Genomic DNA, 12,559 nt, shown 5'->3' with positions numbered 1-12,559 from the left:
ATTACATTTTCCCCAAATGGTTGAAATAATATTTCTGGTCCCACTCACTGTTCTAGAACTTTGCCGGTTCTGATCGAAAGGCAGTCTAGGCTCCTTTTCTTGCCCTGGGCAGGACTTTGTGACCACCTCAAAGACCAGAGTGTGGCAAAATGATGCATGTGAATTCCAAAACTAGGTCATGAACGATGACACCACTTACACCTGTCTCAAGGCTTCCTTCCCCGGCTCCCAAACACGTCCACCGAGGCAACATGGGAGGCTCACCAGTCTGGCAGCCACAACTGCCTCAATGAGGGGCTAGAGACAAGCCTGACCCTCCTTGCACTGCCCAAACTGCAGACTTGTTGGCAATGAAGTAATTGTCATCGTTTTAGGCCACTTCATTTTGGGATGGTTCTTTACGCAATCACTAGCCAGTACTGGTATCAACCAACCATACAGTTTTGACATGTTTGAAGAACTAAAATATTTAAAAATATAAAAGGCCATTGAGGCTCCAACTGCCATGAGCAAGGGGAGGAAGGCAGACCTGCAGGCCATGGAGCATTTGGGTCTCCCTGAACAGCTGTTGGAGGGTGTTAAACCAGGGGCATGACATGGTCATTTAAAAGGATTCCTCTTGGGCTGGCAGAATGGCTCAAATGGTAAAGTGCCAGCCCAGCAAGCATGAAGCCCTGAGTTCAAACCCCAGTGCTGCCAAAAAAACAAAAAAACCCTCTGACTGGCTCACTACCCTCCTAAATCATACCTCACGAACAGCTGAGGGCTCACCAACTGGAAGTGCAACAAATAGCAATTTAAGGGGAAAATAGCAATTGTCAAAACTTATAATAAATAGCAAAAAAAAGGGACAGTAATTCTTTGGAATATAGTACTGTAATTCTCAAGAAATCAGGTGTGAAGATTAAGCATTTGTCTTAAAGGAGTGTTTGACATATCAAAACCAAGAGGGAAGAAAATCCCTTCATTTAGAAAGACAGAAAGCCAGGCACTGGTGGCTCACACCTGTAATCCTAGCTACACAGGAAGCAGAGATCAGGAGGATTGTAGTTCGAAACCAGCCTGAACAAATAGTTAAAGAGACCCTATCTTGAAAAAAACCCTTCACAAAAAAGGGCTGGTGGAGTGGTTCAAGGTGAGGGCCCTGAGTTCAAACCCCAACACCGCAAAAAAAAAAAAAAAAAAACCCAAAAGAGAAAGACAGAAAGGCATTTGTTTTCAGTAAAAATACACATCGTCCAAGAATGGTTTCCATCCCAAATGTTCAGCAACCATTAAAAGTATTACAAAGGTTGTATCCTGAGTGGTGAGATGCTTTCCATCCAAACTGTTGTGTATGGGAGGGGTGAGCATGAGTTTGACATGTAAGAAAAATTATCGGATTGATGAAATATAGAGACAAAGTAATATGAAGGCCAATATTTTGGTCTTATAAACAAACCTAGAAAAGGTGAAGAATTTCATTCTTTTTCTATCAATATGTCACAAAGAGATCTCTATATTCTACAAGCCCTCAAAATTTTATTTCAGACTTCTCCCAGCAAGGTATGTGGAACTTGTAAAATGGACAGATATCACGATAGGGCTGGGGGTCTGCTCAAGTACCACCAAAACCAAAACCAAACGAAAAAGTAACATTACAAAACAAATAAAAGAAGATAATACACCCAGATTTTAGGAGTGCTGGCTTGGAAAGTGAGAAAGGCCTGGCTTCCTTCTGAATTTCTGAATGACGTTGAGCACACATGCCTTTACCTTTCTGGTCGTGTCTCTGGGAAAGGGAGCCAGATCACGATTCCAGCTCAGACACCTTCAGACACTCGTTCTTCCCGTCTCCTTCCGATAATAAATAAGGAGGAAACACTACACACGATAGGATCTTATTAGAGAATACTTTGTTAAAAAAAAGAAAAAAAAAAGAACAAATTAGTTGTATGAATCATCTCTTTCCTAGGCTGGAGGCTTCCCGCCCCCCCAACCTCATTCATCTGTTTATTATGTGTGGATTTTCATAAGCAGGGCTGTCATTATCTATTGCTAAGTGCAGGAACTACTTTGAAACTTCAAGCCTTGAGGAAACCATTTTATTTTGCTCCTGAAGTTGGGAAAGGGCCCAGTTGTGTAGCTGGAGAACCCACTTCAGAGACAGTCTCTCCACTCCTGCACCTGGCACAAGGGCAGGGCAGCAGGAAGACTCTGTGGGCCTCTCCATGTGCTTTCCAGCTGGTCTCAGGGTAGTTGACTTCTAACAGGTCCTCTTAGGGTGCCGAGAGAGAGTGTCACAGGAGACAAGAAGGGGGATCTGACAATTTCTTAAGGTTAGGGTCAAAAACTGGCACCGTGGTACTTCTGCCAGTAAACTTGTTACAGAACCTTCCTGGATTCAAGGGGAAGAATCTAGACCCATCTGTCTGTGGGAAGAATGTCAAAGAATTTGTGGCTATTTTAAATCTACCTAAAATCAGCCTAGGCTGCTACACTGGTACCAGATTTTATTTATTGACTGCTTACTTTTATTGATAGGCATGGTTACTCATTTAATCTTTTCAAGATATTTTAATTATTCTCATTTTACAGATGAGGAAAATACAACAGAAAGGCTAAAAATCAGGCCCAAAGCCACCCAGCTGTGTGTGAGCTAGGTAGGTTTTGAACCTGGGTCATTTGTGCATGAGAAATTAATGAATTAGGGAGTTTATTTTCATAAATTTATATAATTATTAACAGCAACAGTAAAGCATATTAAAAGAGAACCAGGAAAGGAGGGAGACTTTCCCTTTTCCAGGTAACACCATCCTCAGGTGGGCATGGGCCCAGCTGCCAATTCGCTGTGGAAAGGGAAGATCAGAATGCCTGTGGGTGAGGGAAGGCCAGGTCTAGGACACCTTCCAGAGAAATCCACCAGCATCTCTAGGCCTGAATTTTGTTAATAATGTAAGAGTCTCCAGTAGCATTAAAAACACAAGTATCAGGAACCTAGCATTTAACTGGTATGACAAATACAAGAGTGGAAAGGAATAACGCAGAGAGAATATTACAAGTTCCACTGTACAAAGCCCTAGTCTGCACAAAACACATGGGTCAGCCCCTGCTTGGCTCTTACCTGGTCAATAAGGTAGTGTCTCCTGCATCTGTGATGCCAGGCTGCCCCACAGAGAGAAATAATGTAAGGTTTGGGTGACAAAGCAATTGGCACCCAGGCAGTCTTGCTAGGCCCTGAAGCAGAGCCTTTGTACATACAGCCTGTGCAAGGGGTACCTCTTCACCAGATACTCAGGTCACATCTTCTGAATGGCAGACTGCTTTAATGCCAACTCTCCTCACAACACATGGAGGCAAGTGCTCTGCCCAACAGCAAGGCTGACTGGCTCTTGCGGGAACTGAGCTCAATCCCCGTCCCAGTCAGGACGAACCTTAAATGTCATCTCATCACTTTAGCTTCCCCTGATCCTGCTGGAATTGAATATAATATATTCAAGGCATTCCTACTGAGCTCTTGCTACATCATCCTCTTTTCCTGGATACTGGTGGGTTATCAACTCACCTAGTCCTCATTAGGACTATGGAGTGCCCCCATCCCTCTAGACAGTCAGCGAGCGCTCAGACAGGTTATGTAACTTGCTAAAACTCACATATATTGGCCTGCTTCTGAAGGTCATGAATTGGACCACACAGCTCTGCTGCCTCCCACTGATTACACAGTGCTATGTATATCTGTACCCCTAAGACTAAGTAGAGGGACCCCAGTCCCCCTCAGGGTATTTCGTTAGGAGTTAAGCAATGTCAAATACTGTAAAGAATGATGATGTTAATCATAGGTCTTTATTGTAAGCACCCTTTAATGTTTGCTTTTCCTTCAAATAAACTAAGCTGTTGGGGACTAGGCCAGTTTGACCCTTCGGTTGACAGCTGTCAGACCCTTTCCTTGTGCCCAGCTGCCTTGAGCTGGGAGCTGTCAGCCAAGTAGCCCCTTTGCTACTTGACTTCCCTCATGGCGACCTGGCTGTTTTGGACATTTTATGGTCACTGCACTCCAACACTGTAGAGAACTGAGACAACCATTGCTGCTGCTGGAGACACAACCCCTGCTTCAGGAGGTGGTGCTCCAGTCACAACTGCTCCAGAAAACCTGCACCAGCCTCAGGAGGCAGCACCTCAGGCAGGACAAGCCTGGGTGAATGTTAGATGACCCTTTAACTTAATTTTCACTCTAGGTGAGATGGGGAGCACCTCCTCAGTAACACAAGACGACTGTGATTGGGCCAATGTGATTGGTTCTTGACTGGTGGAACTGGATGCTGTGCTGTGACTGGTGCAAATACAATCCTTTATTTGCATGCCACACCCCTCCCCGCTCCTAGCTTATAACAAGGCTGTTCAGCTCACATTTGGAGTCAGCCATATGACACTCTGGTGCTGCCTACTGGCATTATGTAGGCCCAATAAAAGGTTTCTCCTGAATGGTCTCCCGGGCATGGAGAGTCATAAGTCTTTGCTTCTAGAGCTTGGAGCTGTAGCCTCTAGTTGTCAGGACTTGGAACTGTAAGCCTCTGAGTCTGTCAGCTCAGCCCATAAGCCTTTGGCACTTCAGGGCCTAGTCTGCCAACACCAGACTAGAGGCACTCCTTGGCTACTTGTGGCTTCCGAGTATAGCAAAAGAACTCCAGCCAGTTGATTACTGACCACTTCCCCATCGTGGTGAGTGAGCTCCCAGCACTTAGCACATTCTCAGGAAAGGTTCAAGTCATGCAGATGAAGGTCAAGAGCTTCTCTAGGGCTGTACAGCCCAAGAATGCTCACTCAGAGTTAAGTCCATGGAAGCACCCCTGTCCCAGTGCCCTGCTACTGCCAAGATCCTTGCTGTGCTTGCAACAAGGTGATGCCTCCACTGGCTGCTTCTCATGGCAAGGGAGTGTGCTGTGGACGCTAAGGCAGAGCCAGTTCTGGGAAGGAGGAAGTGCTAGGTCAGAGGTCTCCCTTGGTCCAAGGATTCCCACGAGGGCTTTGTCACACCTTTGTCATTCATGGTTGGTAGAGTAGTTCCAATTTTTGATCCTTACCTCCTTAATTGAGGTTAGACCTGCATGGTGGTTGCATGGCTTTGCAGCCTTCCCTGGTTCTGCCATCCTGACTTCTTTTCACATAGGCATTTATTTCCCTTAGTCAAATTCTTGTGCATTTAACCATACCTTGATATCACTTCATAGAGGACACAGACTAACACAGCAGATATTTCCATCTTTTCTTATCACTGTGACTTGAACTCCTTCCATTCCCATGTCTTCATTAGGGAGCAGAGTGTCCCTGTGGCAGCAAAGCCATTTCTAAACTGTCTTTCAGGACTGCTTCCCTGGACCGGGCAGGTGCAGGTCCTTTCTGTGCAGTCTTCCTTTCACTCTCCAACAGACAGGGAGAGCAGAAGGATAGTTTTCATTTCTCAAAGGACATTGTAAATTCAGGGGGGTCACCGGGCACCGGTGACCAGGCTCACGCCTGTAATCCCAACTACTCAGGAGGATCAGGAGGATTGTGGTTCAAAGCCAGCCCAGGCAAATAGTTCGCGAGACCCTATCTCAAAAAACACCCAGCACAAAAATAGGGCTGGTGGAGTGGCGCAAGGTGAAGGTCCTGAGTTCAAGCCCCAGTACTGCAAAAAAAAAAAAAAAAAAAAAAAAGTTCAGGGAGGTTAAGTTAGTTGTCCAAAGGTCACACAACTAGAAAAGTGTCAGAGTTCAGATTCAAGGCTGTTCATTATCTCATTTAATCCTTCCCATCAGCCATGAGTAAGAGTAGGAATAGTTAACATTTGCTGTATGCGTATTACGGGCGGGTCTCCTTCCACTATTCTCAGTTCATTTCCAGCACAGCCCCACAAGCGAGTCACTCGCTCATGAATTTGAACATAATTTGTTTCACAATATTGTGAAATATTATTACTGTTTCACAGCCAAGTAGAGAGACCACTCAGGTTGGAGGTATCAGAACTGGAGTTCCTGCTGGGGCAGTCTGTCTCCAGAGCCCATGTTCTCACCTCCTACTCATGGAAAGTCTCTTGCAGCCATTTAGGAAGGCTGCTTGCTGTACTTCTGGTCACCAAGGGAATTCCAATTCAGGAAAGTTGGGCTTTCCCCTTCCTGAGGGCCTGGCCAGATTTGCTTCTGGTTTTGCTTCTGAACAATGCACCTTCCCACTTTTCCGTGATTTAAACCCACATAAAACATGATAGTTGATGTACCCAGTATCTTAAGATGGAACACCAAGAATCTGTTAAGCACCATGGGTATTTATTGTTTTATGTTTATATATATGTATGTATATTTTACTGTTAATCCAGAAATTTATAGTATAGTAGGAAAAAAGTTAAAAAAATTATAAACATGATTTTAAAATATTACCTTATTAAAATGGCATACATTTATGAATGCTACAGATTTAGAAAAATAACCAATTTGGTGTTTTTTCTTTTTCAGTACTGGAGCTTAAACCCAGGGCCTTGCGTTTGCTAGGCAAGCGCTCTACTAAAGCCACATTCCCAGGCCTTTTTGCTTTTAGTTATTTTTTTGAATGGAGTCTCACATTTTTGCCTGGACTGGCCTGGACTATAACCCTCCTGCCCTTTGCCTCCCACTTAACTCATTTCTTTTTAGCACTGAATAATCCCAGATGTACCAGTTTATTTGACTGTCCACCCACTTAAGGACATCTTGGCTCTTCCAAGTTTTGGCCCTTATGAATGAGGTTGCTATAAACATCCATGTGCACATTTTTGTGTAGAAGTACATTTTCAACTCCTCTGAGTAAATATCAAGTTTGCACAATTGCTGGATCATTTAATAAGACTATGTCTTAGTTTTGTAAGAAACTGCCACTGGCTGCTGGTGGCTCACAATTGTAATCCTAGCTACTTGGGAGGCAGAGATCAGGAGGATCAAAGTTCAAAGCCTGCCCAGGTGAATAGTTTTTTAGACCCTAGCTCAACACCTCACACAAAACAGGGCTGGCAAAGCACTCAAGTAGTAGAGCGCCTGCCTAGCAAGCATGAGGACCTGAGTTCAAACCCCAGTGTCACCAAAAACAAAAAAACTGCCAAACTTTTTTTAAAGGGGTGAAACAAGTTGCGCTCCCAACAATAAAGAGTGAGTTCGATTCCTCCACATGTGGTGGCCTCAGTGTTCCTAGTTCTCACCATGCTAATGGGTGTATTAGAACGTTTCTGTTTTCATGATGATATGGAACATCTTTTTGTACACTTAGTTGCCATCTGTATGTAAAAGTCCACTTTTACCCATAAGCGGTATGTGCACAGATCCACAGTGGGTGTCTGCAACTGCAGATAACAGTGAACCTTAGAGATAATGTATGTTTCTCTATACATTCATATTTATGATAAAGTTTAATTTGTAAATCAGGCATAGATTAATAACTGATAATAAAACTAGGAAATATAATAAACTAAGAGATCAACAACTAATAATAAAACAATTATAACGTTATGCAGATGTGGTCTCTCAAACTGTTGTATTGGCTGTAAATCTTAGCAAACTCAACGTATGATTTTTCTTACGAAATAGAGAAGCTTTTGCCTGTTTGCTTACAGGAAGCACTTTATGTCTTCCTATAAGCCATGCCCTTATGCTTTGGGGTCCTTGTTAAGAAACATAAGGGTTACTTGGACCCTAACACTGTAATAATGCAATAATCGATCAGATAACCAACATGGTCATGGTCCAGTGTGAAATGCTGGACAAAGGGGTGATCCATGTCATTAGTGGGACACACGATGTTGAGAGATTCCATTATACTACTCAGAATGGTGAACAATTTAAAATTTACATTGTCTCTGGAATTTTACATTTAATATATCCAGCCTATGGCTAGGTGAGGTGGCTAAAGTCTGAAATCCTAGCCACTCATGTGGCAGAGATCAGGACGATCATGGTTTGAGGATAGCCCAGGCAAAAAAGTTCATGAGACCACCAACTCAACGAATGGCTGGGTGCAATGGTGTGCACCTATCATCTTTAGCTATGTGGGGAAGTACAAATAGGATCGTCGTCCGTGCTGGCTGGGGCATGAAGTGAGATCCTATCTTAAAGATAACCAAAGTAAAAAGGGGGGCTGAGGGCATGTCTCAAGTAGTAGAGCGCCTGCCTAGCAAGCATGAGGACCTGAGTTCAAACCCCAGTGTCACCAAAAACAAAAAAACTGCCAAACTGTTTTTTTAAAGGGGTGAAACAAGTTGCGCTCCCAACAACAAAGAGTGAGCTCCATTCCTCCACATGTGGTGGCCTCAGTTCAACTCCCAGTACTGCAATCAATCAATCACAACAAAATAACCCCCTTCAATCAGCAAAGCACAAATAAGGGGTGTGTGCGTGCGCGCACACGTGGGGAGCTACTATATGTCTTCTTTGGTGGGATGTCTGCTAAGGTGTTTGGTTTTTCTCTCTCTTTTCCCACCTCCTGCATAGAGGCTTATTGCTTTCATCAAATTTTTAAACACTGCTAAAAAGTTTTTGGTTTCCACTATTGAAATTCTGCACTGCTTCATTGATTTCTATCATCATCTTGTTGTCTGCTGTTGACTCTGTACTTAGTTTGCTGATCTTCTCTAGCTTCCTAAGGTGGAAACTTAGGTGATTTATTTTGGAGCTATGTTTTCTAATATAAGCACTCAATGAATGCCATGAACTTGTAAGGACTACTTATGCAGCAACATGCAAAATCTTGGTATTTTCATTTTCATTTAATCAAAAGTATTTAAATTTTTTGATTTCTTCTTTAAACCCATGTTTTAAGTGTATTGTTTAGTCTTCACAAGTATTTTTAGGTATTTCCAGCTAGCTTACTGATTTCTAATTTACTTTCATCATGGTGTGGGAGCAGATATTGTATGCTTTCTACTATTTTAAGTTTGTTAAGTGTATTTTATGGCCCAGAATGTGGTCTGTCTTGTGAGTGCTCCATGTATTTTGCGTAGGAATGAGTATTGTGCTGTCATTGGAGAAGCAGTCTATAGATGTCCACTGTATAGTGTTCAACTATGTCCTTACTAGTTTTCTGCCTGCTGGCTCTATCCATCCCTGGTAAGAGGCACAGGGAAGTCTCCCACTGTAAAAGTGGATCCATTACTTCTCCATGTAGTTCCGTTTTTGCATCACAAATTTTGATGCTTTGCTGTTCCGTGTGTTGGTTAGTGAACGAGAATGGGAATTTGGGTGAGAGAATGAGTGAATAGGAATGAGCTAGCTTTGCTTTGCTCTCCGGTGGTGACTGGGCTGTCTCCAAGGTTACTATAGAGCTGGAGAGTGAGGGATGCAGATGCAAGTAGGGTAAGTTGAAGTGCCAAAAAGTTGCTGTTCTCAGAGATTTCATTTTTTTTTTTCTCCTGGTACTAGAGTTTGAACTCAGAGCCTCACACTTGCTAAGCAGGGACTCTGCTGCTTCAGCCACTCTGCCAGCTCTGTTTTCTGTTGGGAATTTTTCAAGATAGGGTTTCTTGAACTATTTGCAGGGGCTGGCTTCAAACTGCGATCCTCCTGTAGTTACTATTACAGGTGTGAGCCACTGGCATCCAGCTTAGCAGTTAGTCTTAAATAAATGCTCTTGAAGTACTAACACCCACTAATGTCCATACCTCTGTGAGAGTTGATGGACAGTCCTATCACTACTTTTGTGGAAAGGCATCTTCACCGATCATGTGGCAAAAGTCCTTTGATTAAATATAGAATCTTAAGTCTGTTTCTCTTAGTAACTGAACTTCAGGAAAATGACAGCCTTATTTTTTTACAGCCCCTTAATATTCACTGGTTGCTCATTTGTAATGAGACACAGCTCTCCTCAAGAAGCACTTTCCTTGAGTTGTCTTCATTCACATTCACTTGGATTCTGGCATTTCTTCCCGTTTTGACACTGCAAACATCAGAACAAGTTAGCTTTTCTTTCACACATTTTGAGTCCTGCCTCTGTGGCAGAAATGAAGAGTCAAATCAGGTTACAAAAGCAGATTAAATGAAAGATTTACTATCAATATAAAACATGCCTTGATTGCTTCTACTAGAGCTGAGCCCACAGTATTAGACTATCTGCTGTTACTCACGAGTATCAGAAATGAACCACTTTACCCTTTTTTCATCTGCCCACACTTAACTAGCACACAGTTCATCCCTTAGGGTGTACTGCTTCCCTGTCTAACTCAAGGTATTGTGCCATCTCCCATCACCAGTGGGAGGCGAAATATGCAGATGCCAGGAGGCATTCAAAGAGGGATCACCTCAATAAAGCAGTTCCCCTCTCTCAAGGACAAATGGTTCTTGGGTTAATCTCAACTCAGCAGAACTCCCAGACTTGCTTTGGTGGATTAGCTCACCATTTCCACCTGTCTTTTTCTGCCTTTATTAGTTTGTTACTTCAACATTCTTGAATTTACTTAACAAAACCTTATGCAACTTACATTAGCACTACGTCTGTGTAATTCCTCAGTGTTGAAATGAACAAGTGATATTTATTCTTAAGATCCCTCCCAAGCACCAAAGCTATCCAGTTACTCCTTGGTCTTTCTTTGCCAAATAACCCATCTGGAATTTTTGTCTGTTTCCCTGACCAAAACGTAAGTTTCCTGAGGGCAGGAAAGTTTATCTGGCTTTATGTGGTTGTATTCCAGTGTACCTCTAGCATTTAAAACTGTGCCTTCCACAGTACATGTATTTTTGGAGTGTTTGTTGAATGGAAAATAGGATTTGGAAATGAAAACTTAATTTTTTTAAGGTCTCAAGTGTGAAGAGAGGAAGAAAGAAATACTTTGTTTTTAAAAAAATATCTTTTCTGCATTTCAATTCTAATTAAAATAGAATACAAGAGGAGTGAGATAACCACAAGGAAATGCCGTTTTTTGTTTTTTTTTTGTCTTAAAAGTAGTCACTGGCTAAACCTTATCATCTTCTTTTATCTGTTTTTTGTCTTTGGCAGTACTGGGGTTTGAACTCAGGGCTTCACACTTGCTAGGCAAGCACTCTGCCACTTGAGCCATCCACCAGCCCAATATCACCTTCTTTTAGACTAAGATCTGCTTTGAAAGGGATGGTCACAGGAAGACACTATTGAGGGAATTGGTGCTACATTTCTCAAGATTGAGGTGGGCAAGAGGTAGGTTCTCTGGCTTTGGAAAAAAGTAGCTTCAACAACTATCCAATCAGTCCTGCACTGCCAAAGATCTTTTCAACTCAAAATACACTTTGTCCCTCCCCTCCAAGAATGTTTACATGGTCTGGGTATGGTGCCCACGATCCTAGCACTCCAGAAGCCAAGGCAAGAGGATTGCAAGTTTGAGGACAGCCTGGGCTATAGAGAGAGACCATAATCTCAAAAAACCAAGGGCTGGGGATGCAGCTTAGTGGTAAAGTGCCTGCCTAGCATGCATAGGCCCTGGGTTTAATCCTTAGTACCACTAAAAAAGGAACTTTAAAAAAGGCACAGAAAGAGAGGGATAGACACATGGGCAAGACTACCAAGATGCCCATGGGAAATTTGAAGGCAGTGGCAAACTGGTTACCATTTTGGAGCTGTGGGGATTGTGGAAACTGAACCCAAACCACCCTCCCCCAGCTGGCAGAGAATCCTGCTGCATCTCAGTAAGCTGCGCTTGCTATGGGGGGAGGGAAAGGGAGAGTGGCCGCAGGTGTGGTACAAACCACTGGTGTCATCAGACTTGCCTTCCTGTGTTCCTACTGTGACTGTGAACCTCTGTGTAACTCCACAGCATTCACATTTCAGCCCAGGTCTGAGGGGCAGACTGAAGTCCAACTCCTAACAGGTGGCAAAGCCCTGCAAAAGCCCCAGCTTGAAGCGGTCCGGTCACTCAGACAGGTGTATGTCAGCCACCCTGCAAAGGCATGAGTGAGAATGATTATTTTAAGCAACTGAGATGTGGAGAGGTTAGGCAGCAATGGCAACTGAAATGTAAGTAAGCATTGGTTGTTTAGGATTTGCTCTACCACGAGGAAAGATGACGTAATCTCCTCCTTTACTTTTTCTCTGTCAGAGCCTCAGTTCCTGGCACACAGTAGGTGTTCAGTAAATACCTTTTGTGGTCAAATTTGTATGTTTCTTCTAAAAATAGGAAACTAAGAGAATTAAATTGAAGAAAACTTACATGATTTAGTAGTCAGTGTGTGTCCCAAAACTTCAAAATCCCCTTTCAACAAGGACAAGAGGTACGTTAGTTATTAGGGGAACTGAGAGGACAGACAATGGAAGTGACTGCCTGGGTCTGAATCTAGATTTCACAGATTACCATCAAGATGACTTTGGGACAAATTACTTCATCTCTTTCTCCTTTCTCAAGTGTTAAATGCTATTCATAGTCCCTACTTCAAAGGACAGTTCTCTGTCTTGAGAATTTCAAGTACTCAACAGCCCTGCTCAATACATGATAAATGCTGTATAGATATTTTTTGTTACCTCCATTGAGATGACTTTTACGAAAAATTATTGAATTCCTCTTTACCTGACCCTCCAACTACCTATTCATGTCTATTTGGTTTTGCTTCTGTTATCTAAT

This window comes from Castor canadensis, chromosome 10 (assembly GCF_047511655.1).
Source record: "Castor canadensis chromosome 10, mCasCan1.hap1v2, whole genome shotgun sequence".
NCBI classification, from domain to species: Eukaryota; Metazoa; Chordata; class Mammalia; order Rodentia; family Castoridae; genus Castor; species Castor canadensis.
This window is presented reverse-complemented; position numbering follows the sequence as displayed.